Source organism: Toxotes jaculatrix, chromosome 1 (assembly GCF_017976425.1).
Source record: "Toxotes jaculatrix isolate fToxJac2 chromosome 1, fToxJac2.pri, whole genome shotgun sequence".
NCBI classification, from domain to species: domain Eukaryota; kingdom Metazoa; phylum Chordata; class Actinopteri; family Toxotidae; genus Toxotes; species Toxotes jaculatrix.
In genome coordinates, this window is record NC_054394.1 from 21362155 (window position 1) to 21389793 (window position 27639).

General features: G+C 41.0%; 1 protein-coding gene across 2 annotated transcripts in view; it reads right to left on the reverse strand.

Moving 5' to 3' along the window:
- Window positions 1-27639, reverse strand: part of ankrd11 (ankyrin repeat domain 11) — a 95320-nt gene that overhangs the window by 49659 nt on the left and 18022 nt on the right. For both annotated transcript variants that reach the window (XM_041042474.1, XM_041042464.1), the window contains exon 2: window positions 21283-21362. The gene's annotated coding sequence lies outside the window, so the exon portion shown is untranslated. The remainder of the gene's footprint in view (window positions 1-21282; window positions 21363-27639) is intronic.

The following is a 27639-nucleotide window of genomic DNA, read 5'->3' on the forward strand; positions in this document are numbered from 1 at the left end:
GAATCATCAGGATCACCTGGGTCACCATCAACTCTGCACTTCTGGCCTAACTAGCTGCTAAGCTATGTTGGCTAGTCTCTGATTCTGTTTCACAATACAGCTTCCATGCAACACAGACCTTGAAAACAGACTATATTCCTAAATTGTTTTGGTGTTGACTGGGTTTGCACAATAAAAATATTTCAAAAGTAGAAGTGTATCCACTTTTATTTTCTTTCTTGAGCTGGGTTGTGACAACAAGCCCAGGCAGAGAGTTGTCCTGAATGGAAAACACTGGTATTCACTCTAACATGGAAGGAAAGCAGCTGGTCAGCAACCATACTCTACACTCAACAGCTGTCAGCCATCCTTACCAGCTACCACGATGATTAATTTATACAACTGCTGCTGGTGTTTAAACCCATGCCAACAAGAGTAAGACCGGCTGACTGGTGTTTTGGAGTAAAAAACAGTGGCTGGTAGGCTTGTTGCTCAGAGGTTTGGCTAGTCTAGCTATTGCCCTACACAGGGCTGTAGCAAAGATGTGAAGGATTCTTTAGTCTTATGAAAGCTGTAACTCTTTGTTCTTAACTCAACCACACATGCCTCTTTATCCCTACCCCAACATAGATCTGGATGTGAGCTGCTAGCAAAAGCAGCCCATGTATGGCATGTTTGATTGCAAAACCACAAAGCTCTAAGTCTACGAGATTTAATCAGCAATACACACACATCACTTTATCTCTATAGTGTGCTCTACCCACCACACCGTAGCCAGTCATCTTTTCAACAGTTAAATGGCTTTACATTGCTAGAGCTACACTTGCACACTCATCCACACAAACACATACTATTACCCCCCCCCCCCCCCAGTAATGTGGTAGTGATTGAAGTGGGAACTAGGGGCTGTACTAACAGGTGGGCACACATGCTGCTAGGGAGATTCATCAGATTATTCTGCCAGCACTCAGGGCAGGCTTGCCTTGATACACTGTGTGTGTGTATTACCCCTCTCTACAGGACAGGTGAAGAGCAGATCTGCCTCATCTCATTCCTGATCACGTACAGATCCAGCTCCATTAGGACACACCACCCCCAGCTCTCCCATCCACCCACTCACTTACACAGACACACACACAAACATACCACCCTCCCAGTCTGAAACTATGAAAGTGGGCTGAGTATGAGGCAGTTGCTATTCACCTTATGTTTCCCAGCAGCAAGGAAGCACTCCACTGCAATTTGGTTAACTTCCTGTCTGCACCAGAAGTGGCTGACTTAAGGTGAGGCCTAGTGTGATCAGCTTTCACCTGAATTTTGCCAAAAATTTGCCTTTATGTTGACAATGTAATGTTTCACTTATTGCATGTTATAGTATACAAAGGTTAAACATACTGTTATATTAGAATAAGCATCCAAAACATGTGCACACAGTATTTCCTCATCTCAAACACAGTTGCATAATGGTACAAGACCTGAGACCTGAGTATAGATAGAACGGGTCATAATTGGCAAGAACCAAAATACCGATAAGCTCCTGGGAGCTCACTGCTGCCATCAGTGTTTGAATGCTACGGACGTGACTATCTGATTGTCTTTGTACAGTCACAAGGGACCAAGCCTCTGCTCTTAAATATATACTATGCCCTTCCAAATGTGCAGAGCATATAAAGATGGGTAACCCAAGAAGCTTGATTTGAGCATGCACTGAGTCACTGCTCTTAACACACGAATCTCCATCTGGGGAAGGTTTGTTGTTTTCCTGTAAGCCTGCCACATGTAGCCAACCAGTCAGTGGCCTGGTTCACACAAACATGCACAGACACACATTAATTCTCTAAACTTCCCACAGCAATTAAGATGAGTATGCCATGAGCACTTTCCAAACACTTAAATTCAGTGTACATTTTTGACGAGCACTGTTCTGTCTTGCAATGAATTCTAGTCCTGCTGTCACTAGAAATAGTCACAAAATGGGACTAAATGGCCACAATCTGAAGTCCTGTAAAAGTTACTTAACTATTATGTCTGTGCAAGTTCTCATTCATCCAGGTCATCGTATCCTAAGGGTTGATTGAAGGCAATTGGACTTCTCTAACCAGTCTCTAGAACTGAAGAAGCTTCTCGGATGAGAGGTGAAATGTTGTCAAGCTCCAAACAAGAAGTCCAGTTGCCTTCAATCAACCCTTAGGATATTGCTGTTATCTTCCTAGTTCTGATTATGCCAAAGCAGTGACAAAACTTCCAGGAATAAATATAAATAATAAATAAATAAATAATAAATAGGAAGCAGGAATAAATATAACGCTTTCATGTCTCTATTTTATTTACAAAACTATGGAGAAGTATAAATTGAGGGGACTGTTATTCAAACTGGTACTGTTACAATAAATATAAAAATGACACTAAAACAATACAAATCCCTACAGTACAACCTAATACTTGATGCAGTTCTACTGGCTAAGAAAAGGGGTTATAGACAATACAGATACAGAGGGAGAATTGTACTAGAGAGGGCATTGCTGGTACAGAGCTATCCTCTCTGTCCCTCTCAGGCCTCTGTGACAGGTGCAGTGCTTTTTTTTTCCACTGCTATGCAGGACCTCATTTCTCTGCAGCTCACCCCAGTTGGCTATGTGAGCCACAGCACTGGAAAGTTGGAGAATACAATGCCAACTGGGGCACAGGTGAACTGAGCATGAGGTCACCGACATTTCTGCAGGGGAAAAAAAAACTTGCAGCTCAATGATGAAACTGGAGCTTAACTGGTCTGAAAAAAAAACTCGAAAAAAAAACAAAAAACAATGAGCTGCCAAGGTGTAGGTATCAGAACTGTCTGATACCTACACCTTGGCTGAACTCAATGAACTCAACCGTGTGGGAGGAAATACAGAAACACACATTTACAAGATTGAAGAAACTGACTAGTAGCTTTAATTTTAATTCATGATTGTGGGGAGGCAGCCATGTTGCTGATGCCAAAATATGGCATTCCACTCTGCTCTGGGCTAAACACAGGACTATGAAACTCAGGGGGAGAGAGACAGGGAAGAGATTAGACTTGCTATTGTTTTTTTCAGGCTATTCAGGGTCCAGTGCTCTACATCACACCAATACCAGAGGGACAGCAAAGCCAAGAATAAAAACCCCACAAGTGCCAACAGGAGCCAATGTGAAACAATATTTTTCATTTTAAGAATAATTAGAAAATATAGTACTTAAAAATAAATTCTGCCTTTAACATTTCTTAAAAATGGAGCATAGATCCATCCATTTCCATGATTGTTAAGTCACTTGTTTATTTATGTGATAACATAAATTCCTTCCCCTGCTTTTTGCTGTGTGACAGGCATAAGCAGGATAATTTACTGTTCCAATTCTGGCATTCAACCACATCAGAGTGACAGTTTTAGCAGCATCCATAGCAACATCCACTGGCTTCTGTCTTCATAGAATAATAGTAGATTTCATGCAATCCATACTTCAAAATGAAATTTCCATATCAAACCAGAATTGCCTCTGATCATAAATTGGAATTGTGGGTCACATCGACATAAATATGATAAACACAGAAAATGTTAGATGGAAATTCTCATGATAAACTGCAATGGATACGGAAAAGTCCAGCTGTGATGATTTGACTGAATATAAGCACAGAAAATTCCCCCTGATTCCTTTCTTCTTCTTTTTGCTTCGATACCAAATAATATATTAATAAAGAATTTCACAACACACAAAAATGACACATTATCATGTGCTGAACTTGGTTTCACATTCAGGTAGACCTGAAATTGTATACAGCTGACTTGTGAAATTAACCACAATGAGAAAAAAAAATCTAACACACGCAGCTAGTTTGGAAGTTATATGAGCATTTAAGATAAGTGATCCCAAAATTAATGCAAGTTTTTTTTAAGTTTGATTTTTTTTAAAAAAGGATGCAGCCAATTCATTCATTCATTCAACTTTTTACTTATAACTAAACTGGAACTAGCATTAACCAGCACCAATGAGATACCAGTGCTAGGGCTGTGACTATGTTTGATTTAATGATTTTTCTCCCCTACTGATTAATCTGTTGATTGTATTTTCTTTAAGTGGAATATGTCATAAAACAGTTGTCCATTCATGAGACTTATGCTTGTGCAAATCTTTAGAAAGAGGAAAATTGTATTGTTGCTATTTCATAACACTGACTAAGAAACAATTTATTGGAAATTGGTCTCGACTGGCTGATGCATTTAGTGAGTTCAGGTCCAGTGCTGATTCTAATCCATGTATCAAATCGGTGCATCACTTAATTTTTGGTCACATGAGCTCCAAAGACAGAACAGCTTCTGGCTGCTTTTACAAAATGGTTCTATATTCTGTACTAAATGTTCTGACTGAGTCTCGAGTGGAAAATGAGTGTAGGGAGTGAGCAGGCTGTATTCTAGGTGAGCTGTTGTCCATTGGTGGGGTGAGGGGGGGTGTAGTCATAGCAAACACAGGGTATTTATCACACTGGAGCATATGGCAGATGCTCAAGACAGTCAGGTGAAATGTTAGAGGCTTTGCCTGGAGTCTAAGAACCGAAGAGTCACCAGTAGCTTAGTCAGCACTTGTAACCTGCAAACTACAGCAGCGGAAACGATTGCAGCAGTGTTATGTTGGGTAAGCCCTGCAATCTGGCAATTAATTTATTAGTCAAATTAAGTTAATTGTTAAACTTATTTGACAAAGGGGTGGAAAAACAATTAAACCCCCAAGTAACAAAGGTCATCAGATTTGAAGAGATCTGAACACCATTATAAGAGGCAGGTACAAAGAAACTCTGAACAAATTGACAAACGCCAAATTAGATTTGTTCGTCAGCTCTAAATGTTGTCTCACAATGTGAATTTAATGGTGTTTTAACAACAGTTCTGACAGATGAAAAGCAACACTTCAACACCATGAAGGAAAGCTTCAAATTCACCATGGATCTGAATCAACACCTCTGAGACAAAATAAATATATAAACACAAACTGTACATCACGATTTTTGCAATGCTGGTTTCGGGCAAACTGCCATTTTTAGTTGTTTTCAATGCCAATACACAGACACCAAACTGGTGTATGAGTGTAAAATCTGGGCCTTGAAGTTTATGTTTCCATTCTTTAAGATGACATACAGTACATGCATGCGCGCGCACACCTAAATAACTTCAAGATTGGATTCACAAACGCAGCTCACACTCTTCAGATGACTGAAACTGGGATATACAGAAACTCACACTAAAGCAATTTAAAATCACTATTATGAGATAAACACAAAGATGTCTGTCTTTTGGGGTTTTATGTTTAGTAATAATTTATATAAACGAGGGAAATCTTTGAATGAGAAAGTTGAGAAGTGCAACAAAAAACACTACAGCAAAAACCAATCTGAACCCAAGATGATTTCAACTCAACTTACTGCAAGCATGACTGGATTAGATTTCAGCTGGACTCTATGTTAATAGTGACTGTTATTGGAAGAACGAATATATAATATATATAGGCTAATAATGAACCAAAAATGGAAAAAAAAAAAGAACAATTACAGATGATAACCGACAGCTTGAATGCAAAGTTCGACCTGTGGCCAGTTGACTTAATTAATCCACAATACATTGGTGTTTGGTGTTTTTGAAGAGTACGCAGCAGGTTATTGCTGAGTGACAAAAGAAAAGGGTACAATACAACATAACACAGTGGATCAGTGGGTGAGTTTCAAGCATTGTGATGTGGCCAGGAGCAGCAGATAAAGATGCAGGACAGAAAATAGACAGTCACCACACCTCTGATGTCTTATCTGAACACATCACCGTCACACAAACAAGCCACTTGCTCCTCACAAGCACACAAACTCTGAATGTGAGGGCGGATGAGAGTGAGTCATTCTCCCTTCTGGCCATGAAAAAAAGCAATCTGTGGCAGAGATACAAGGCTTTAACAAATTTGCTTTAACTGCATAGTAATTGAATTTTATCAAATATTTGTGCACCTATTAATTAACGGATTGATCGGGACTGATTTTAATGTATTAACAGAAATCTGGGGCTATGAGGATAAAACAAAGCAGGTAAACCACACACACATTACAATCTTATAGTAACATTAGTAGTTAGATAGTAGTTAGTCTTCATTGTTGCCATCATATCTGTCCAAGCAAGTACTGCTATCAGTGACAATTAGGTCATACTGCTGTCCATAAAACCGGGAAGAAATACAGATGCAGAAAGAGAAAAAAAACAGCTTTAAATCTGGCTGATGCAATCTAATGGAACATCATAGCATAAGGGGCTGATGCCTAGAACTGCCAGTTAAGGCAATGTCCATACTAAGCCTGCTAAATCTGAAAAGGCATCTTTTTCTCTAAGCTCTGGCCAAAGTCAGTGTTTTCACATCCATCATGGTGCTTTTTGAAACTAATCTCCAGAGTGGATGGATCTCAAAATGCCAGTTTTGAATTGTGGTGTGGATGGGAAAACAAAGCTCTTCAAAAATTATGACAAAAAAACCTCTTAACAGAGTTGGCAGGGTGTTGTCTCTCAGTAATATGAAGAAACCAACATTCTCATTGCCGGCTCTTTGTGAGCTCTCCTTTTGAATGTTGACAAAGCCAATCACACAATACATGTGTGACATGTGATGTTCTCTCATTAACCTACATTTATGTTTTTAGGGTCCAGGGCACAGTTTCGTGTTTACATTGATTTGATTCACATGCTCACAGAAATAAACTATACTTGCTTACAATATACTTGGGATGTCATTTTGCATCCATGCTGTAATGGTAGCGGGCCACATTGCCCCAGCAAGTCAAAGATAGGAACATGATAATCCACTGGAGATAGAAAATGAGCGGGACATTTATGGTCTTCAGTGGTACCATGGTGAGAATTGGGCACAAAACAGCAGCTAAAGACAGCAATAAATGAAACATTTGGACATGCAAAACACTAAAGCTGTACAGAAGTTGGCATTTTATGGAAGCAAATTATAATGGTGTGTTATTTTAATGGGCAAATAAATCAGTGAACACAGATTGTGTAGGTAGACGTGTGTCTGACCAAAAAAGTGAAGAGGAGGGAGACAAACAAAAAGGAAACAAACACTGCAGACTGACATGAACAGTGGCGGGACAGGAGTGATTAAAACCACAGCTTGCTCCATAATTTTTAAGATAGCCTAACCTGCGATAGAGTCAAATCAGAGGAATCAGTACACACTGTGTATTGGCTTCCCCAACAACACTTATTGTAATGCACGACAACTGGAGAAAATGTTGAATAATGAAGCACAGGAGGTTTTGGAAAAGGAAGATATTGATGGGAAAATTTAGCCAACAATTTAAGCAAAAATAATCCACCGCTTGTTTATCTATTTTATACACAATTTTATAGTCCTCCTATCAAATCTTAGCTGGTAGGAAGGTAGACAGAGACGACAGAAGAAAAATATTCTGTAATACCCAAAATTCAATGACATAGAAAACACTGCCAATTCACAAACATGCACATTAACAGCATGTCAGAGATGAAATGTTTGAGGTTTATGAACCGAATCAACATGACTGCATCCCTTAGGTCCCTAAAACTACAGTTACACAAAGTGAGGGCCCAGAGTTTCTTCTCAAAAATGCAATTTTTACATTTGTCTGCTCTGAGGCCAAGTCGAGCAGGAGAGATGGTGTCAGGGCTGGAAAATACTGTCCAACACAGGAGCTGTGGGAAACAGGTCAGGCGTCCGTACAAAGGTAAAAAACTACTTCATCTCAAAATCCTGCACTACTAACATGCATGCACAACCCTAATTCTTAAGTCTGAGGCTACTGGAAGGTCATCTACTGGCCTCTGACGTGCCACATGGGGAAACCTGTGTTTTCTCACCCTCTATGCAAGTACTGCAGTCAAACTGCCTGATGGTTAAAGTGCGACAAATCATCCGCAACCGTTTCAAAAGAGAAAAACTCACAGTTCTGCTTCATATAGGGGATATAATATTTTGTGAAAGATGTGAATGAAAGCAATTATGAGTGAAATTCCATTATGACTTCAGAGTTACTACAAAAACATTTGTGGAAGAGAAAACTTAAAGGAAGACCTTTCTAATGCCAGTGGAAATGATGACACATTGTACTTCAACCGCAGATGACACTGAAGCAACTATACAAAATTACACTGCGTCCACTATTTCAACAGCAAAAATTCTATGACTTTCATCACATCCATAGCTGCAAAACAACCACATGCCACGTACCATAACAACACTTTGTTAGCTTTGCCGAATTTGAAAACAGGTTTAACTTTTCCCCTTTAACAGCTTCTTAAAAGGGTGTGAGGCTTGTAAGGCTGCCAATGCAGTGCCATTAAGTTTTGGCCAAAGGTCACAGAAGAGGCCAACTTGGCCCTGAAAGCAAAGAGGGTCAAAATAAGAGGCATGAACACATCTTTGATGATCACTATGTGAGAACAGCAGAACAAAATTCCTTCCTGGGGTGTCGGCTGATGTTGGCAGAAAACGATGATAAGAGACAGAAACCAGAGGAGAGTGAACTTAACTAGCTGACTTACAAAAAACCCTGAATGTTTCAAATAAGAGGTCAGCTCCACAGAAACCCTGTCTTCCCTTCCCCCACCCTCTATCCCATAAAACACCCAAACTACAGGCTTGACACAAAAGCTACCCCTCAATGCTCCTCCCCTTTGCCCCTTTCTCTACTTGACTGTGGCTCTCCTGCTCTCCTTCTGTTATGGTTATCAACATCACTGAGAACAATAAGGCCAAGGCATTAGAGCCCAGAGAGAGCTGGAGAGGGCCTCAGATGTCTGTCCTGCCACCCACCCCCGTGCCACATTTAGCTCTCACTGCTGTTGGTGGTGGGGGCAAAGTGTAGTGGGTGGGTATCAGTTGTAGTGGTGGTAATGGATGGGTGGTAGGAAGGAATGGGAAGAGGAACTAAAGCTATTGTTACCATATAGCAATAGATGACATCATTTCACTGGCCCACAGCTGCTCTCTCTCTTCCAAAGAGAAGTGGAGGAGAGCAGCCAGTATGTTATGGAGAAACAAGAAAGAAGAGTCAGTATATTTCTGCCATCCTCAAAAATCTGAAGGATAGCTGAACAGACAAAAAAAAGTAGACAAAAGTAGATCAACCTACCCAGTCACGCAGACATGGGAATTTTTGGATACCGTATGACCACCTCTACTTTATAAAACACGCCGCACATCTCTTTCACACACTGAGATTCCCTCCTCATCAACAGACAGAGTTGGTATTGATCTTCCCTTGGGGTTTTCTATTTACAGTCCGTTGGTTAGCAGGGAGGGTGCCTTCCAGAAACTTTACTCAGCAGCCACTGATTTGCAATTAAACGGGACCCTGCGTGCCTCCATCAAATCTGCGACTCTTAAATGCCTCCAAACAGAGGGCATACATGCACATCATATTTCAATGTGGCTCTATGGGCAATGGAGCTGTACATCTACACAGACACTAAATGCAACCAGAAATTGAGTTTTCTGATACGTATGATTATTCACATCTCTACACCTGCAAGTCAAGTAACCCTGAACAATGCATACAGATGTCTGGTCCTACATTAAAGATCCTCTGCTTAGTCAAAATTACATCTCGCTTTATTTGGGCAATTCAATGGACACTAGCTTCTGAACATTTCAGAACAACATTTTAAATGATGCACGTGTGTCACTCGGGGGGGTCATCTCTTGCAAACCCTCTCTTGAGCATGCATGTAGACAGATATTGGACAGGCCATGAAATGGGTTGAGCAGCATGGCCATGATCAAACCACCTCTGAGCGCATGAGTACTACTGCATACTTAGGTTTAAAAAAAGTCATTAAAATGTACTGCATATAGTGGTGTGAGCCTGACTGTGGAAAAAGGGTTTTACCATGGAACCAACAGCAATTATATGTTTGCAGGTGAAACCTCTACCACTGAAAGACAGCCACAGCAAGAAAGTGGGAGGCTGAGTGGCTAAAACAGTCGGCAGACAGCCAGTGGATCTCACAGGGTGTGGTGACTTTATATCCCAGAAAAGGCAAGACATTCCCGGGACAAACAAGCAAAGTGCTGGTTTGGCCGAAAGAGCAGACAGAAGAGTGTACCAGAGGGGGAAAACAGCTGAAGAGAAACAGCAGAGGACCAGAGCAGCTCCTACATGGCGGCAGGAGCCACATGTCAGCACAGTTCATCACACACAGGATCTGTAAGGAAAGGTCTGCAAAGGCAAATCTATCTCACTCCCTCTGGTTTCTGTTTGCTTTCTCTGCTTAGTACTGGTAGCATTATGTATACCCCCCACCACATCCCCACCAACAGACACATGCCGGTCCCTTTATTCTACTCGGCAAAGAGGCATGCAGGTTGGAAGAGGAGGGCCAGGAGGATGAAGTGGCGTGGGAAGGGTTAAGTCCAAACAGATCCATCTGGCTGGCTATTGGTCCCAGACCAAGTTTTACACAGCCTGACACAGCACATAAACACATACACACAACTGGACAACACACATCAAAACCACAAGGCTGACAGGTTTGAATGTTTTTGCAAAGCTTTTCTATTTTTTTTTTTTTTTTTATACATAAAGGTTTTCCAGATGGCCTTTGACAAGATACTCATGCCCTGGGCCAAAGACCTGGCCAATAACTTTAACAAATGTCTTTAACATTTCACTACAACAAATTTTGAGCCAAAGTACCTATTTTCCTCCTTGGAAATACTTTTTGACAATTGCAAGAGGAAATGGATCACAATATATTTTTAATCTGTATGTTTACTTGACAGAAATTTGTATACATATTTATATACTTAATACTATTTTTAATTATTACCCTTGCCAGAAAAAGGTAAAAGTTTGATTTACATCCAAGTGTTTTACTATGACTCGACGTGCCCATTAGCCACAGTTTACATGAGCTGGTTAATACTTGTAAATCTACAGGACTGGACATTTTCTTTGCAACATTAGACAGACGTCCTCTATAAACTTGTTCAGTCATCAGTACCTAAAATGGAGAAATTTATATTTATATTTGAAGTACTCGGTCTAATAAAGGTGCCTGCTGTTTGCCTGTGACCACAGTCACCAGCGTGAGGATAACACTGACCATTCTGAATTACAGCACACATCTTCTCGCTAGCTAACGCCTCCTTTATCTTCAAGCATGAACACATATTTTGTATTTCACTTTGGCTTGCTACAACCTAGCAAACAAACATTGCCCAAACTACATCCACTAACTTCTTCTTGCCAGATATACAGCTAGTTGCCTTTTGAACAGTTTAATAACTTGCAGGCAAATCTCGTGTTCATCTAACATGTAAAACTGTGTGGGTCATTTGTTGGTATCTGTCCTTGGCGGATAAGCTACAGTTACCAGGGCCAGTTTGTTTACATTGTGTCTCTGTCCTGCTGCAGGCTCAAATGTCAGTCAAACATGTACACTGGCCCACCAACTCAGAAGCCTAGAGGCCAAAGGAGCATTTCTGATTTATCTCAAACAACATTTTTACTTCCTTCGACTTGACTGTAAGAGTAAAAATATGCTTTGGGTTGTGTTTACGAGTGTACAGTGCAAGTGAAATGTGAGCCGTTATATAAGCTTATCTATTTTGTCAGACCCACATTAGATGGACAACTGAACAACATGGTTGACATGCTTCCTGTGTAGACACACCATTACATGATGTGTTGCTTTTTGTGTTAAGATAGCATGGGTGAAGTGAAAGATTGAGTATCCCAGCTCTGGATATGCTTACTCTGATAATGACCTTACATAATACACAACAACCTGTTTAAAGTGTTTACAGAGTTGCAATAACTGGGGGATTCTTTTTCCAATTCTAATCACACTGAGAGTGCATATAATCACTGAACATCATACATTTCTTATTTGCTTTCCTTACAACTTTCTGCAATGACAGAATTACTTGTCCCCACTAATTTAACCTATACCTGTGACATTAAAACATTAAAAAATAAAGTAAGAAGGCTACTGTAAGAGAAATAAGTTTCAAAAAGTCTCTGCAGATGAACACTATTTCAGTTATGGGCTTTCGATGAAATGGTTATACATGCCTGGACCCATCCATGCACTGTGTACAGCCGAACAGCTGCATGGAATCAAAGGCAAGAACATAAAGGGAGGGGACAACGGTGTGTGCACTGCTGCAAACACCATCATAAAAGAGTATGTTGTCACTGAGAGGAGAGGATGTCTGATGAAGGAACACCTGGTTAGGGAGAAGCCCAAACCTGCTGAACCCTCAGTTATTCCGCTTTTGTATTTAAACAAGACAACAAAGAGACGTGCTCCTATATAATACACTGTACCGGCAAAGTTAACACAGAAGGACTTGTTTAGACCGCTAATGTTGAGGTGTATGTGAGTGAATAAGAGAGAGACAGAAAGGGGCGTACAGACTTACAGTGTGTCAGACAACAAGGTCAGCCCATCCCAGGAGAGGTGTTGGCTTTCTAACAGAGTACAGCTACTTGAAACCAAGGTCACTGCTCTGTGGCTGAGAGAGGGACAGGAGAGTGGGGCCAGACAGGGACAGCTTTGCCACATGGCCTGTGTATAGGTTTGATGTGCTGTGCAGGCTGTATGACTGTGTAACTGCGTGTTTTTTTGGGTGTGCGTGTGTGTGTATGCGCGCCTTCAAATTGATGGAATTCAGATCGCTGGCAGAAAATAAATAAATAAATGAACGAATAACATATCCACACCCATTCAGGGCTGAATTTCCTGAAACCAGATGCCTTTCTGACATAAACAAATCAGAACAGAGTCCATTATCGCTGCCATTATGGCCAGAAAGAGTAGAGTAGGGATCTTAGCTGCTCTCTGCACTCATTCAGCCTTTAATAGCCCTTAGCGTGGCTTTGACTGCCTTCCTAGAAAAAGAAGACTAGCATTGCATTCTGATACAGCAAAAGATTAGAGCAGAGTTCCCGTAGAAACCCGACCTAGTCAAATACATGGTTACGTTTATCAACTCAAACTAGCTGCTAATCCAGGCTGAGCTCTTAAACACTGATGTGGAGACATATAGGGCAGTATGTGTCCCTTTGTTATATCTGTCCATTGTCTTCATAGTTGTGGTTACGAGTGGTCTGGAGCATTAGCAAGGCAAAGAAGTAATGATGAGGCACTTAGCTCTTAACTTTATAAAATTACACAAGTATACAGTACAATAGAGTAAATAGGACAAATGCCAATTTATTATGGAAAACTATGTTGACAGGTGTGTGAAAGTATGTGTTCTTGCTTGTGTGATTCTGAGATGTGAGACCCAGTGAAAGCTGGAAAAAATGAATAAGATTTGTATCTGTACTAGGGATGCACCGATACCGATACCAGCATCGGGTATCTGTCAGATACCCTGTTCATGTACTCGTACTCGTATTCATAAAAGTGTCCCGATACCACAGCACCCGATACCACTTTACGGCAGCGCGACGTTCAGTTGGGCGGTCAGGTGCTAATTGAGAGCAAGGAGGAGCAATGTCGGCGGTGTGGAGGTATTTCAAAGTGGATGATGGCGACAAGAGTAAAGCAGACTGTAAATTATGCTCTGCAAAGTTGTCAAGAGGAGGGACGAAAGCGAGTACTTTCAACACAAGCAATCTGATAAAACATCTAAAAAACCAACACAACGCCGAGTTCAAAGAGTTTGCTAACAGCGGGAAACGGCAACAACCAACTTTGCAGCAAACTCTGGAGAAGAGGGAGAAGATGTCAAGAGACAACCCGCGCGCAGTGAAAATAACAGAGGCTCTTACCCAGTACATTGCTCTTGATGACCAGCCGCTATCGGTTGTTGATAATGTGGGATTTAGACGTCTTCTCAGCGTATTGGAGCCGAGGTATGAGATCCCTAGCCGACACCACATCACTGACACAGTGTTGCCAAAGCTACACGACTTTGTGAAGAGGCACATCCACAGCCTGTTGCAAGACATTTCAGCCCTGAGCTTCACCACTGATATTTGGACGAGCAGCGTCAGCCCGGTGTCCCTCATCAGTTTAACTGCACAGTGGATTGACGAGGATTTTACTCCGCGAAGAGTCGTCCTGCATGCAAAACAATTTAGGGGTTCGCACACCAGCCAAGCGATTGCAGGCGTGTTTGATGACATGCTTCAGACATGGGGGGTCCCTAAAAGTTCTGTTCATGTTGTGCTACGTGATAACGCGAAAAACATGATCAAAGCCATGAGTGATGCTGGACTCCCGAGCCTGCCGTGTGTGGCACACACCCTCCAGCTGGCTGTCAATGAGGGGCTTTTAGCTCAGAGGACCGTGGCTGATGCTGTGGCAGTCGGGCGAAAAATAGTTGGACATTTTAAACATTCCGCCTTAGCCTACTCCCGCCTTGAAGATATTCAGGTGCAGCTCAACCAGCCAATAAAAAGACTCCAACAGGACGTGCAGACCCGCTGGAACAGCACGTACTACATGCTGCAGTCTCTCGTTGAGCAGAAGAGGGCTCTGGGAATATACGGGTCTGAGCATGGGCTTCCCGACAATCTCACGGCTCACCAATGGTCACTTTTGGAGAAGGCTATTACTGTCCTGGCTCCGTTTGAGGAATTAACACGAAAAGTAAGCTCCTCTGATGCATTGGCATCTGATGTCATTCCTGCTGTGGCCGTACTTTTAAGACTTCTAAACAAAGAAACAGACGGTGATCATGGCATCAAAACAATGAAGGGGACCTTAGCTGCAGCTGTCAAGAGGAGATTCATTGACACGGAGAAAAACCCTTTATACTGCATCCCAACTGTACTCGATCCAAGGTAAAGTGTGTGTCAGTCTTTGTGTGCTTAGCTAAGAAGAGAATATCATAAAAACAAAGTTTTTCATTATAACCAACCTAAAACATGTTATCATTTAACTCGTGAATAATCAGCTTACTTAAAGTTAATTGAAAGTAATGATGTAACTGATTCATTCTAACAGTACCCGACTAGCTTGTCTGTAAACGGCTAATATATTATTTTCACTGTTTTAGGTATAAAGATCGTTTTTTCTCAAACATCAACACTGCTACGGACGCCAAGGAAATGGTGAAGCTGGAGCTGCAGAGGGTTTACAGAGGAGAGACAGAGGAAGATCTGGGAGAGCCACCTGCCAAAAAGCTTCTCAAGGCAGAAGCCAGCAGCAGTTTGGACTGTGTGTTTGAAGAAATAGCAAATGAGCAGCAATTGGTATCACAGAGCCATGCACCAGTGGGTGCTGCCATTCAGTTAGAGACCTACCTTGGAGAGACCACAACTGCTCGGGAAGACAACCCGTTGCAGTACTGGGGGGTTAATAAAGTGCGGTTCCCCACTCTGGCTCAGATGTCACGGAGATACCTCTCAGCACCATGCAGCAGTGTGGAAAGTGAAAGGCTTTTCAGCTCAGTGTCCCACATTGTAGATGAAAACCGAAACAGACTAACAGCTGATAATGCAGAGAAGCTGCTTTTCATTAAAAAAAACTTGCCCCTCACTTTTTCAAAATAGACTTAGTTCTGACTGACAGACGTTGCTGATTACATGATAATGCCTTAGTTGCTCTGCCAGTTTTATGTTGGTACAGTTATATTTCAAGGCTATATTTAAGTGAAATATGTGGCAAGGCTGTTTGTTAAAAAAAAGATGCAGTTGAATGCTAAAATGTCAATAACAGTACTTCTATTTGAGTAAAATGTGTGGCAATGCCATATATAATGTAATGTTCAAATGTCAGTCACAGCAATTTCTTACAGCCAGAGAATGAAACAATATTTGATGAAAATAAAACATGTTTTCAAGTAAATGTACGAAGTGTAATGGCATTAATAAGTACTCATATCGGTACTCTGTATCGGCAAGTACTCAAATTTAAGTACTTGTACTTGTACTTGGATTGAAAAAATGTGGTATCGGTGCATCCTTAATCTGTACACAGCATAAATAACACCCAACATGTTGATTTGTGCACATCATCCACATGGGCTGAAGGAGGATTGTTGGATGACGCTGGATGAGGGTTACTGGATGGACAATCAAAACGAAACTGTGGAAGGAGGGAGGGCTACTTCAATGTTATCTTATCCTCCCCCACCTTGGACAAGGGCCTAGCAGCTCTAAAATTAGCCATCACATCTAAACACAGTCTTTGGTGTAGCAGCTACACTTTGATGGGAACTTGGCTCATGGCTGACGCACTGAAAGTACACTCAAGCCCATCTCCAAATGCAGAGATGAAGCCAAGATAGTATACAAATGCAAACTGGAGACACACAGTTCTTGACTGTCTCCATTTTTACATTTAGAGTGGAAGTATTTGGTTGAAGCTCATATCAAAACTGACACTTTGTTAGCCCACCATAACAGTAGAATAAACTTAATGCCACTGTCATAATGATATTCTCAAATTTTGTGAATGTTTATCATCAATTTAAAATAAGAGATTCAAAACAAACACATTTTGTAAAATATCAAAATGGGGCATGCATGTAGGATTTGAGACAAATTTTATAAACCCTATTTCAAAAATAACACAAAGTAAGTCACAATAGAGTTTCACATAGCCAGACCTATCTCCGCACTTTGTTTTATCACTGTATCAGCGCTGGAGAGTCTATAGTCTTAAATACAGTTCACAGTCAAATAGTAACGATTAAACTTTAGTTACTTCATTTGGCTACATGATGCTGTACATTCACGTTCTGTCTCGAGTATGTCACATCACTGTTTAGGCTGATGACCAGGGCACTCATTGTGAGCTAATGCTGACTGCAGTTCTCTTAAAGATGTCTTTAATAACAAAGGTTCTCTGAATGTTACATATAGTACCATAAAGTGATTTTTATGTGGCTGCTATATTTTGATGCTGCATTGAAAAATGTCATGATACTAACTCAATCTGTATTTTTTTCTAATTACAAGTAAAAATTACTGTGCCTTGACAAAATTCTTATTTGTAAATAAATAAATCATATGGGTGAGCCACAAAAAAAGAAAGAAAGGAAGAGCTGCTGCACATATATAGAAGTGATGCTTAAGATTAATTAGAATTACAAGAAGAGAAGGGAGAGGATATGACTCAACAGGGAGACTGACATGAGAAAGGCTACTTCTTGAAAATACAGGGTTACAGTTGATGATGGAATAAGTAGACAGCAGAATTCATGGCAATTCGTAGACCACCAACATTATAAAGCAGCAGTGAGTCTAAATCAGTCTAACCATCAGGTACAGATCCTGTTTGTGCGTGCATGTATTAACGTGTACTTAAGCTTGTGGAAAACAGTGCCTGGGAAGTAACCATGACCTCCCAGCTAGAGCAGGAAAAAAAGAAATCTTGAAAGCAATCCGACATCCTGTGCTCATGGATAAGATGCAGATGCGCAGACACAACGACTTTCATCCATATTTGTTCACCACGTTATTTGTATTTATATTTAGATAGCAGGATGGGCTTGCACGTGAAGGAAATGTTTGAAGTATCACAATTTTTTGGCCATTCTTTTTCTTTGTAACCACTGCCAACAGGTTTTGCAATGATAGATGGCTTTTATGATCCTTATACACATAGGCTTTCCTCAACACAAATATAGCTAACCACAAAACTAAAGAATCGTAAACTAGAGAGAAATGCCCAACCTAATTTACCATAGGGAAAGACAAGAGATAAAAGCTAGACTTGCTGAATATGCTTCCACCATGATTATGGGCATGCTAATACCTTACAAAAATGGATTAAACTCAGAAGAAACAAATATGTGTTTTGGTGTGTTAAATGAGAGAATCACTACTACTCATACCCATAACATCAAGTGTCTTCTAGTGTTGAGTTACTTTCTTTATCATTTCATCATTTATCATATCTTAACAACAAAATTCCCAACTACATTGGAAAAAGGCAGAAATACAGAGCAAGCCAAGGACTCGGCAAGATGTTGTACATAAAGCTGCCGCCATGCACTGCTATTTATCCTTTTCACTCTCACGCCTACGAGTTACTTCTACTCACTCAGAGTGCTAACTGGTCTGAACCTCCATTACACAGAGCACACTGGCCTCCCACTCCCACCCTACTAACAGTGGCAGACTGCCAGGTGGGGAAGAGCGTGCGTATGTGTGAGTGCCAATGTGCCACAGTGGTTGAACTGCACAGGACAATGGCACAAAAACAAAGAATTAGGGAATACTTACAAACCATCTGATAATCTGTCAACATTGAGAAATTTGGAACAGAGCTCTAGCACTCCTCAGATGAACTATAACCTTCTGTGGAAACTCTGTATGCTGATGTGGAATCCCTGGGCAGACAGTAAAGCACAGTACTGCATTCCCTTGCTTCCTATCTCCCTGAAACTGTATGACCTACGGCAGACCTCAAATTCCTCTGCCAAAGATGTGAGCTCTCTGCCATTCAGCTTGCTATTAGCGTATTTCTCCGCACTCCACGCCACAGTGCCTCGCCTGTTCCCTGCAAACAGACTCCTTCTATACAGCATCAGTATGCAGCCTGCCTAAGGGGGAAGAGGAGGAGCAGCAGAGGGGAGGAAGAAGGGAAGGTTGGGAAAACAAAGCCCCTATAGTCGTCTCTCCAGCCGGGCCAGGCCGAGCTGCACTAGCGGGGGCGAGTTATGTAATGTGACTGGCAGGGCCCACTTCCCTGATCAGAGCAGCCGCACACACTAATCCCCACTGAGGAACAAGCCCTGCTTTGGAGGAAGAGGAGGAGATAGAAGGGGAGCTGTGAGGGAACCAGTTGGAGAAGGTGTGATTACAAGAATTTTAGCCTTTCATCTGAACCAAATCGAACACACAGACACCTCCCCTCTGAGCTTATCTGCTGAAAGATAACAGTCAGAATGATACCAGCGCAGCTGATGGCGGGCTAAGGCATAGAGAGAAGATACCACTTTCACACGAAAAGCCCGTGTATGACATGCAATAATGACACATTCAACCCACTTTGGTTACTCATAACAGACGGCAATTAACAGGTAAATAAAATGTGTTCATAGTTCACACAAATCCTGCATTCATAACTGTAGCTCCACATACATTACTGCTAAACTACACATTTATAGCAGATATTTACAACAATTCTATGTGCCAAACATAGAATTTGTTTTATTTATCGTATATTGTAGAGTCAATAAAGTAGCCAGTGCAGGCGCTCTGCTCTAAAGTGGTGGGACATATTTTTTCAGTCAGGTTATTAAAACTTTATGCTTATTATGCAACAGTTTCTGCTCTACAGTCTTGTTCAAGCATCACAGCATACAGAAGAAAAGAATGTATGTATGAAAGGGTTTCTAGTCACCACTAATGTTTTCTCCATTAGTACCTTACAGGGGCTCTGTATTCATGCTTTCACACCAATGCTAACCATGGAGACCAGGTGGAAGATTTATTGCAGTTAAAAATAAAAGTCTGATTCTGATTTACTGAGCTGCTTGCCTGGAAACCATGTGACTGGCATCACATGAGGGGAGGGAGGAGGAGAGTGGCAGAGGGTTTGTGTGTTAGCGTGTGTGTGTGCGTGTGTGTGTGTCTAGGCCGCATATGCACAAAGCATGTATTTCAGTCTTGGCACCATAATAAGCTTTGTGATCAGTTTCCTTGGTTTCCACTGACAATAAGCAGATATAGGCAGTTCGGAGAGGTAAACAGTAGCAGCTCTTACTGGTGTACAGCCACAGGCACACAGACACAAGAGAGGTGGGTGGGAGGAGAGTAAGAAAGTCAGAGACAGAGGGAGAGAGATGAATTTGTGCAGAAGAGGAGGGGGATGAGCCAGTGTTGCAGCTGCTGGTTGGGGCTATAGGCAGCCCAGTCACTATGTCACTACGCTGCTGATCTTTTTAATAGCATATTCATTGGTTTTGTGATTCCTGGATAGAGCACATTTCCTTCTCTTTTCTCTCAATGTGATTTCACATATTTTTAATGTTGCCCTGTATGTGACAGAATATATGATTGCAATTTTCCAAAGTCACCCAGACTTTAGGACCCCTTTAGGACTGATGTGCCCCAGCACTGAATGCAATCCATGATTGCAACCTTCAAGTAACCCAGTAATTCAGCTTTCATTCCTTTTTAATCTATAAACGACATTTCAACACTGTCAAGGCCATTTAATTCCCTGCTAATAGGTAGCATGCTTGTTGACAGAAATTTAAACAGCTATGTCCTTTCATCAAACTGTGGTCTGTATACAATGCCAGTACTTTGATCGTCACAGAATTTTGCTTTTGTGCCAGGAAACATTGATATTTGTATCTTAGGATGTACAATAAAAGTGATTGTGTCCTCATAAGCTAGAATTTTAAATGATAAGAACAGTTAAAATCATATTAACCAACAAGAAAAGCTATTTGTGTGCATGCAATGCATGTGTGAGTGAGACAGAGGGTAATTGAGGGCTTTTGTTGGACACATGGTACTTCTGCACTACAGAAGCTGTGACCTACTTTTCACAGTCTCTAACACACACGCACGCACGCACGCACGCACACACACACACACACACACACACACACACACACACACACACACACACACACACACACACACGCTAACACACGCTAACACAGACAGACACACAGCTACTAACAAAGGGACAGGAAAGCAGAGGTTAGGCATGCACTAAGCCCTGCTCTTAATACATGCATTCCAGTGGATAGAGCTCAATGCTGTTGTGCTTTCAGCTTGCCTGTTGGTACAAGCAACTTCTGCACACACAGTCTCTTGCATGACTGACAATAAAGGGTAGAGCCTGATGCTTGTAGTATGTAAGCACATCCATATACAAGTACACTCATGTAGTCTTTCTTTATACTGGTTAAACAAAAATAAACACTGAACTGCTTGATGATCCATTATTGCAATGATGTCATTTACTAAGCTAAAGGATTTCAAATATGTGAGACAAAATATGCATCTTCATGTGTCACAGGGCTGATACTAACATAAACTCTATTTCAGAACAACTCCAAACAAATGAAGGTTGACAAATACTATAGGTGCAAGTCTGACGTTTCTATCCCATGCTCTAACGCTGCTTTGTGCCCAAGAATGGCAATACACAAACACACCATAAGCTGCCGCATAACATGTATTAATGATGCCACCACAAACAGTTGGGGGGGTTGGGGGGGGCAAAATAATCTTATAAAGAAACAAGTGCTTTACTAACTGTTTCAGTGAAAGTAACCTTAAAAGGACCAAGCATCATCTTGAATATATTTTCAAAAAGATATTATTTGTCAACATACCGATTCCATGGCTGTGGGAGAATGTCGGTGGGCTAAAATCCAACTAGAAAAACACCTGCTGCTGCAGAGTCCACAGAATCCTGAAAAACAAGATGAAAACAAAACCAAACATTAATTACTGGGACAGCACAAACAGTTCCACATTCCTTATGATGGATGGGTATTGAAGTGGATGCAGAAGGTGGTGTTTCTCCTCCTCAGATTGGTTCTTCCACAGTTCTCTATCAAGCTGAGAAAGGCCTATGAAAAAACAGGGCATAGAGGCACTGACCTGCACATGCAGTTTGCCAACATATATACGGGCTGATTTTTGACTTATGATTACCGACTGATAACGCTCTACAAGAATGCAGACAATCCAAAACAGTTTTTTTTGTGACGGAGCATGAATGTACACAACAAAGGTGCTAACAGACTGCCTGTTGGAAACACATTAATTCTGTGAAGTCAATAAACAATTTAGCATTGCAGAAAGCTACAGGTATGACCGCAAAATGCATGCAATGGACTATTTGTCTGAGCAATTTAACTATAAAAAATGATGCTCTCAGTGCTATTTCTTAGTTCATCTGAAGAACTTCGTTAAGTACGATAAAAGGTCAACAACGGCTCCTTTGCACCAGCAAGCTTATTCAGCTGGTTTCATACTAAGTCCTGCATACATATGTCTGATTTCATTGTCACTTGGAATAAACGGCTTAGAATTTATGATGAAAAATACCGCTAAATGGACACGCTTTTATTCTAATGTTCATTACACCACTCAACACAGAAGTCACCAAGTCACCCTATTTTTAAGTCCCTTAAACTAAGTTAAGGGGGAGAATTTTGTTGTTTGAGACAACAACCTTTTTTGGAACTGCGCGTCTGAACCAGAAAATAAAGATAAAACAATTTATGAAATAGCACAATAACATTTCTGGGATGTGACAACATGACCAAAAATGCTGCTAACAGATTCAGACAGCAATTCATAAGTTTGAGTTTCCTATAGCTTGAATGGAGGTTATAGTTATATTATAGAGGAAGCATTTAAATCTGGGGAGGCAACGATCAGACTTTTTTCTCACCCAATACCCAAAATTAGGGTACCTGCAAACATAGCTGGAGATGTGTGCACACTAACATGATTTTTTCATTATTTTGCAAGTCTGATTATAGTGTCTCAGAGGATTATGAAATGATATTGCCACAATGCATGAACCTCATAAACAGCAATTATCATTTGTCCTAAATGTTTAATGTATGTATTTATAATATTTATCTGTGTCATTATGTTTAATGGACTGCAAAAGAAGCACATATACAGAGGACTCTCAAAGTCATTGAACTGGCTCAGTAATATTAGTTACACAGCAATGTTTAGTCCAGTTAGTTAACATAAATAAGACATACAAACAATAAGTAAGACTAGCAGAAAACCCCTGCGCCCACTGAGCTGGGCCACCCTAAGAATATTTCCATAACTGCTCCACAATAAGTAGCCAAAATGGCCCAGCATCCGAGCCTTGCTAATGTTCCTAACCTGCCTGGCTGGTGGCCCTTCCCCCAGTCCCCTCCCAACTATGAGGACAAGGATTTATCAGGATTTAGGAGGCGGGACATGGGAGGGTATTTAACAGAGGCCCATTGTCAGGCTAAACTGGTAACATTCCAGTGATTATTGGACCCCCCCAAATCTGAACCCACATTTGTTCCATCAATCTGGTTTGAAGGCATCACAAGGAGACTGAAAACCAATAGTCAATAGCAACAAGATGTCAGGTTTGATGCCATTTAAGACACAGTACTTACAAGTTCCTGGGAACTGCATTTTACCCCACAATCTAAATTTTCATGAATGAGTAAGTGCTTATTTATTATTTGTAAGTTCATTGATGTCTCTGCTACAGGATAATATCAAACAGGACCTGTGTGGAGGGTTTTATAGGATAGAGTACAAAGGATAGTAGAAGCAGGGTGGCAGGTGGGTACGTGGGACAGGATTAAGGCCAGACCTCACTGGGATGGCCTAAGTGATAAGAAGGATGACGGTTAGATGCGTATTTGTGTTTGTTCTGAAGTGGAACCTGTGGGGTTTTCCCAGCGGGAAGCACAGGGATTGACGGATTGCAATAATCCAGCCAGGAAGCAAAACCCTACCCTCCCAACAGGGTTTTGGATACAACATTCCCATTGGTGATTACCTACAAAAACTGAGACATAGTTTTAACTGAGAACTGTATACTACTAAAAGCAAGGCAACAGCAATGAACATAACACTGACAGGAAATCAAAAACCTTCTGGTAGCCCAGATTAGTCTCTAAATTATGGGTAAGGGCAGGTCATGGGGGAATAAGCAAAATTTTAAGCCACTGTTTTATGATATACCATTCTCTAATGTTAAAACACACTGGCAAAACATGGAGCTGAAAGGTCAGGTATTACTGTACAATGAAAATTTGTACATTGACAACTATCAAGAAGTGAAATAAAAGTGGAGCCGCTTTGAATACAATATCTGAACACCTATGTCTATTTCAGTGACAACTTCAAAGGTTGTCACTGAAGCACAGGGATATTTTGTTATTGTTATTTTCTTCCAACAGCAGATCCAGACTGACAGCTTACTTTTTCAATCTACTTTGCAAAATTTTACAGGGCACTATGCAACACACTGCAACACACTGATGCAAAAGATAACATTACTGATGACCAAAGTATAGAAATAAACTTCAGGAACTAGATGCACCAGTTCTTTGCAAGGTGAAACTTACCCTAGTGAAAACTTGAGTGTTGACTAAGATGTCAGAATTGGGATGACTATATCCGACCATTTCTGTAACTTTGTGAAACCGCCAATCCAACATTTATAATCACATAACACCCGTGGCCACCTATGCAGAGGTGAGAAAGGACCCAGGGTTTGAACTTCTCTCTTAAGCGCTTTTTAATCCATTTTTGAAACAATAATTTCTGTCACTTTTCATGTGTACAACTAACTAAGCACTAAGAGAATATGAGCTGATGTCTAAAGTGTTTGGACAACACATTGTAAGCAGTGGCTGTTTTCAAGCATAACCTTTATGTTTTCCCAAAAATATGGTCCTTGTATTTATTCAACTGGTAATGATATCACTGTCAAACAACCTGGTAGAAAAACTATGTTTCCACAAAATTCTTTTGCATTCACATATAATACTTGAAATATGACTACACTATTGTTTACCTCTGGACATAAATATTTTAGTCGTTGCCATTAGGACTCATGGTAAGACATGAAGACAGAACTGTGCTGATGAAGAAATCTACAACTAACCCAATATGTTTACAGGACTGGAGTGGTTGCACACTGGGTGGCATTGACAGGCTCCTTAGTAACGGTTGCTTCCTTGCTAATTAGTGTTGACTAAGCTACGCCAGGAGAGAATGAGAGGACGACACACATGTGTAGCACACACAAAAACTGCTGAAAAGCCAAATTTACACCAAACGCCAAATACATCCTCAATTAAATGCATTACTAGAAAGAGAAAAATTACAATACACAAGTGTATGTACAGATTATATATTGTGCAAAAGACTAATGCAGTGGAGTTGATGAAAACATCAGAGGTGAAAGGCTGAACGTCTGCTTATAGTTCGGTTCCATTTAGCCTGCCTCCACACTGTGGAAGTGCAGCCAAATATTCAGCATTATCGTGCATAATTACAGTAAATTTCTAGCTCTGCATCACCATGACAACATGTCTGCATATTTAATTCTTCTGCATGTTCACTGGACATGTCCCTGTTACCTAACAGATGAAATATCAGCGCTGTGTTTTAGAGTGCTTAACTAAGCTCATCACAGCATTGGAGGTGTTGCCATGTATTGGTGAGGAACAGAACAGTTTGTGAGTCACAGGGTGGAAAGCTAGCACATGTGTGTGGTCAAGGCAGATGCTGTACAAGCTCTTCAAAACACTGCTGTAAGTGAGAGAGCTAGTGAGACCAACCCTGGTTTTAACAGTGACCTTCAACAAGAATCAGAGGCTGTCTTTGATGCTGACAGACTATGACTGCAGATAAGGATAAATCTCTTCACTGGAGCTCAGGGAATGGCATTGCACCAGAGTGACTGAAACATTTGGTTGCAGCAAAACAGAGCCTATCAATAGTTGGTTTTTACTTATTTAACTGTTGCAACAGCTGTAAATAGTAGGACATGCTGCAAATGTCCTACTATTTAAACTCATCATGACTAAAGCACACTGTGTCCTCCAATGTCCAGCATGGATGGTTATGATATCTTGAGGGGAGGTGACACCCAGGAGATTACTTCGAAAGGGAGAAGTTAAACAATAAGGAAAGGTGTTACAAAAAAACCTGGTGGGCAAAAACAACTGAACGAAGAGAATGCTGGTTCCGTGAGCACGGCCACTGGTGACACATGATGTGTGTGTGCAAAAGAGGCACTGTGGAATTAAGGAAGGGACAGGGGCTCTAATGCTGGCTTCATGAAACAGGCATCTTTTGCCCTGCTTTGCTGTCATTTGGCAGCTTATTACGGGAAACGTTTCCACAACCTGGACGCTTGTGGAAACAGGAAGCAGCGTTATTGCTGCTTCTTTATGTGAAATCTAGACCATATAACACAAACACACCAGTGTGGCCCCCAGGGCTACAGATCACCTCTCCAGTTAGTCCTGTGTCTGGCTGTCCTATCAGAGAACAGATCACAACCAGCTGAAAGGCGAACAGGAACAAAAACAGTGACCTCTGTCTGATTTCATAAAGTGTGTCAAAGGCTTCCTACATGCCATGCAGGGACATTCATTCAAGTTCATACTGCGGTCTTTGCAGCACAATAGATCATCCTGAACAAAATTCAAAGACTAGCTGAATTCTGTGGAGTTCATATGCAGGACACAGTAAGCACCACATTAGAAATGTTGGCACATAATCTCAGCAAGACAAAACTAACATACAGTGAAGTTTGGTGATATGAAATAAAGTATATTTACCCAAAGCAGTTTGGCGAAAAGACTTCTGAAATATTACATTAGCCTAAAGTTGTGTCATTGGCTGTTCTATCAATGGCAATGTGATGAAAACAAGTAAGGGCACGTCAGTTGAAATGAGTCTATGGTTCTGTTCAGACTGACTTTAGCCCTGTGTGGAAAAAAAGCAGCCTCCTTATTGATTTGAATGAGGCCACTCTGTTGATGTAGGTGCCAATACACAGGGCTTCAATAGAAAACGCAGGACATTCCAGCATAAAAATTAAACATGGCTCAACTGGAATACTATGGGATATCATCTGGCAAGGTGCTGCGTTGGCCAGTAAAATACGTGCAAGGTCACACTCCTGGCAGATTACTTTGCAATGTGAAGTCTCTGGTTTTGCTACTACTTTGCTGCGACAAAATATATAACAGTTGCTGCTGCTAACGTTCCAGAGAAACAAAACCCTTCCTCATAATATTATAAATATTTGTACAGTGTTTTGGTGTCTGAATTTAAACTCATTTAAACTCACTTGAACTGGACTTTCTACATCAACTAGACTTCCTGCATCATATTTTACTGTCTAACCAATACCCAGCAGGTCCTTACAAAGACCAGCGATTACTGACACGCTGCTTTGTATTTTATTTAATAAAGGTTAAGTAGATCACATGCCTTCAGTGTCCATAAGTGTGTTCTTTCTGACAGCTTAAAAAAAAAAAAGATTTTAGATTCATTAAATGTTTCAAATGACCTTTGAATACGATATATGTTATATAGAATGTCTGTACTTAACCATATATATGTCTGAGTCAAACAAGTTCACACACCCACAACTGTACAATATCTTTATAGTGTAAAATGATATATTAAAAAATGGAGGATAAACTATATTATTTCGGGCTCAGTGACGATGAACCCCTACATTAAGTCTGAGCACTAAACCAAATACACAATAGGAAGCAACAGCAGCTTAATATAACAGCCTGGGTTTGGCCTGCAGTATGTCAAAGCATCAGGTATCAGAGCTTATTGTAATATCTTCACTAATTAGATTCAGTCATCTGCTCTTCTATGCGCAAACACTGGAGGGGAAACCTGACACTGGAGGGTGTGGGGAGACAGCTGGGGGGAGGGGGAGATGGGCCAGGGGGAGGAGGGAGAAAAAGAGATGTACACCACACCTCTCCTCTTCAAAAACATCTACATTATTGATAAAGCCTGGCTTCTGCAGGGAGGGACCACAGCACACTGATCCTCCATATCTCCAGCATGAGCAACCAACACAGACAGCATCATGGCAGCTCTGTCCAAATCAGTTTATCTAAAGACCAAACACACCAGTGCAAGATAAAGCATCAGCATAGAAGATGGCAATGAGAGGTAAT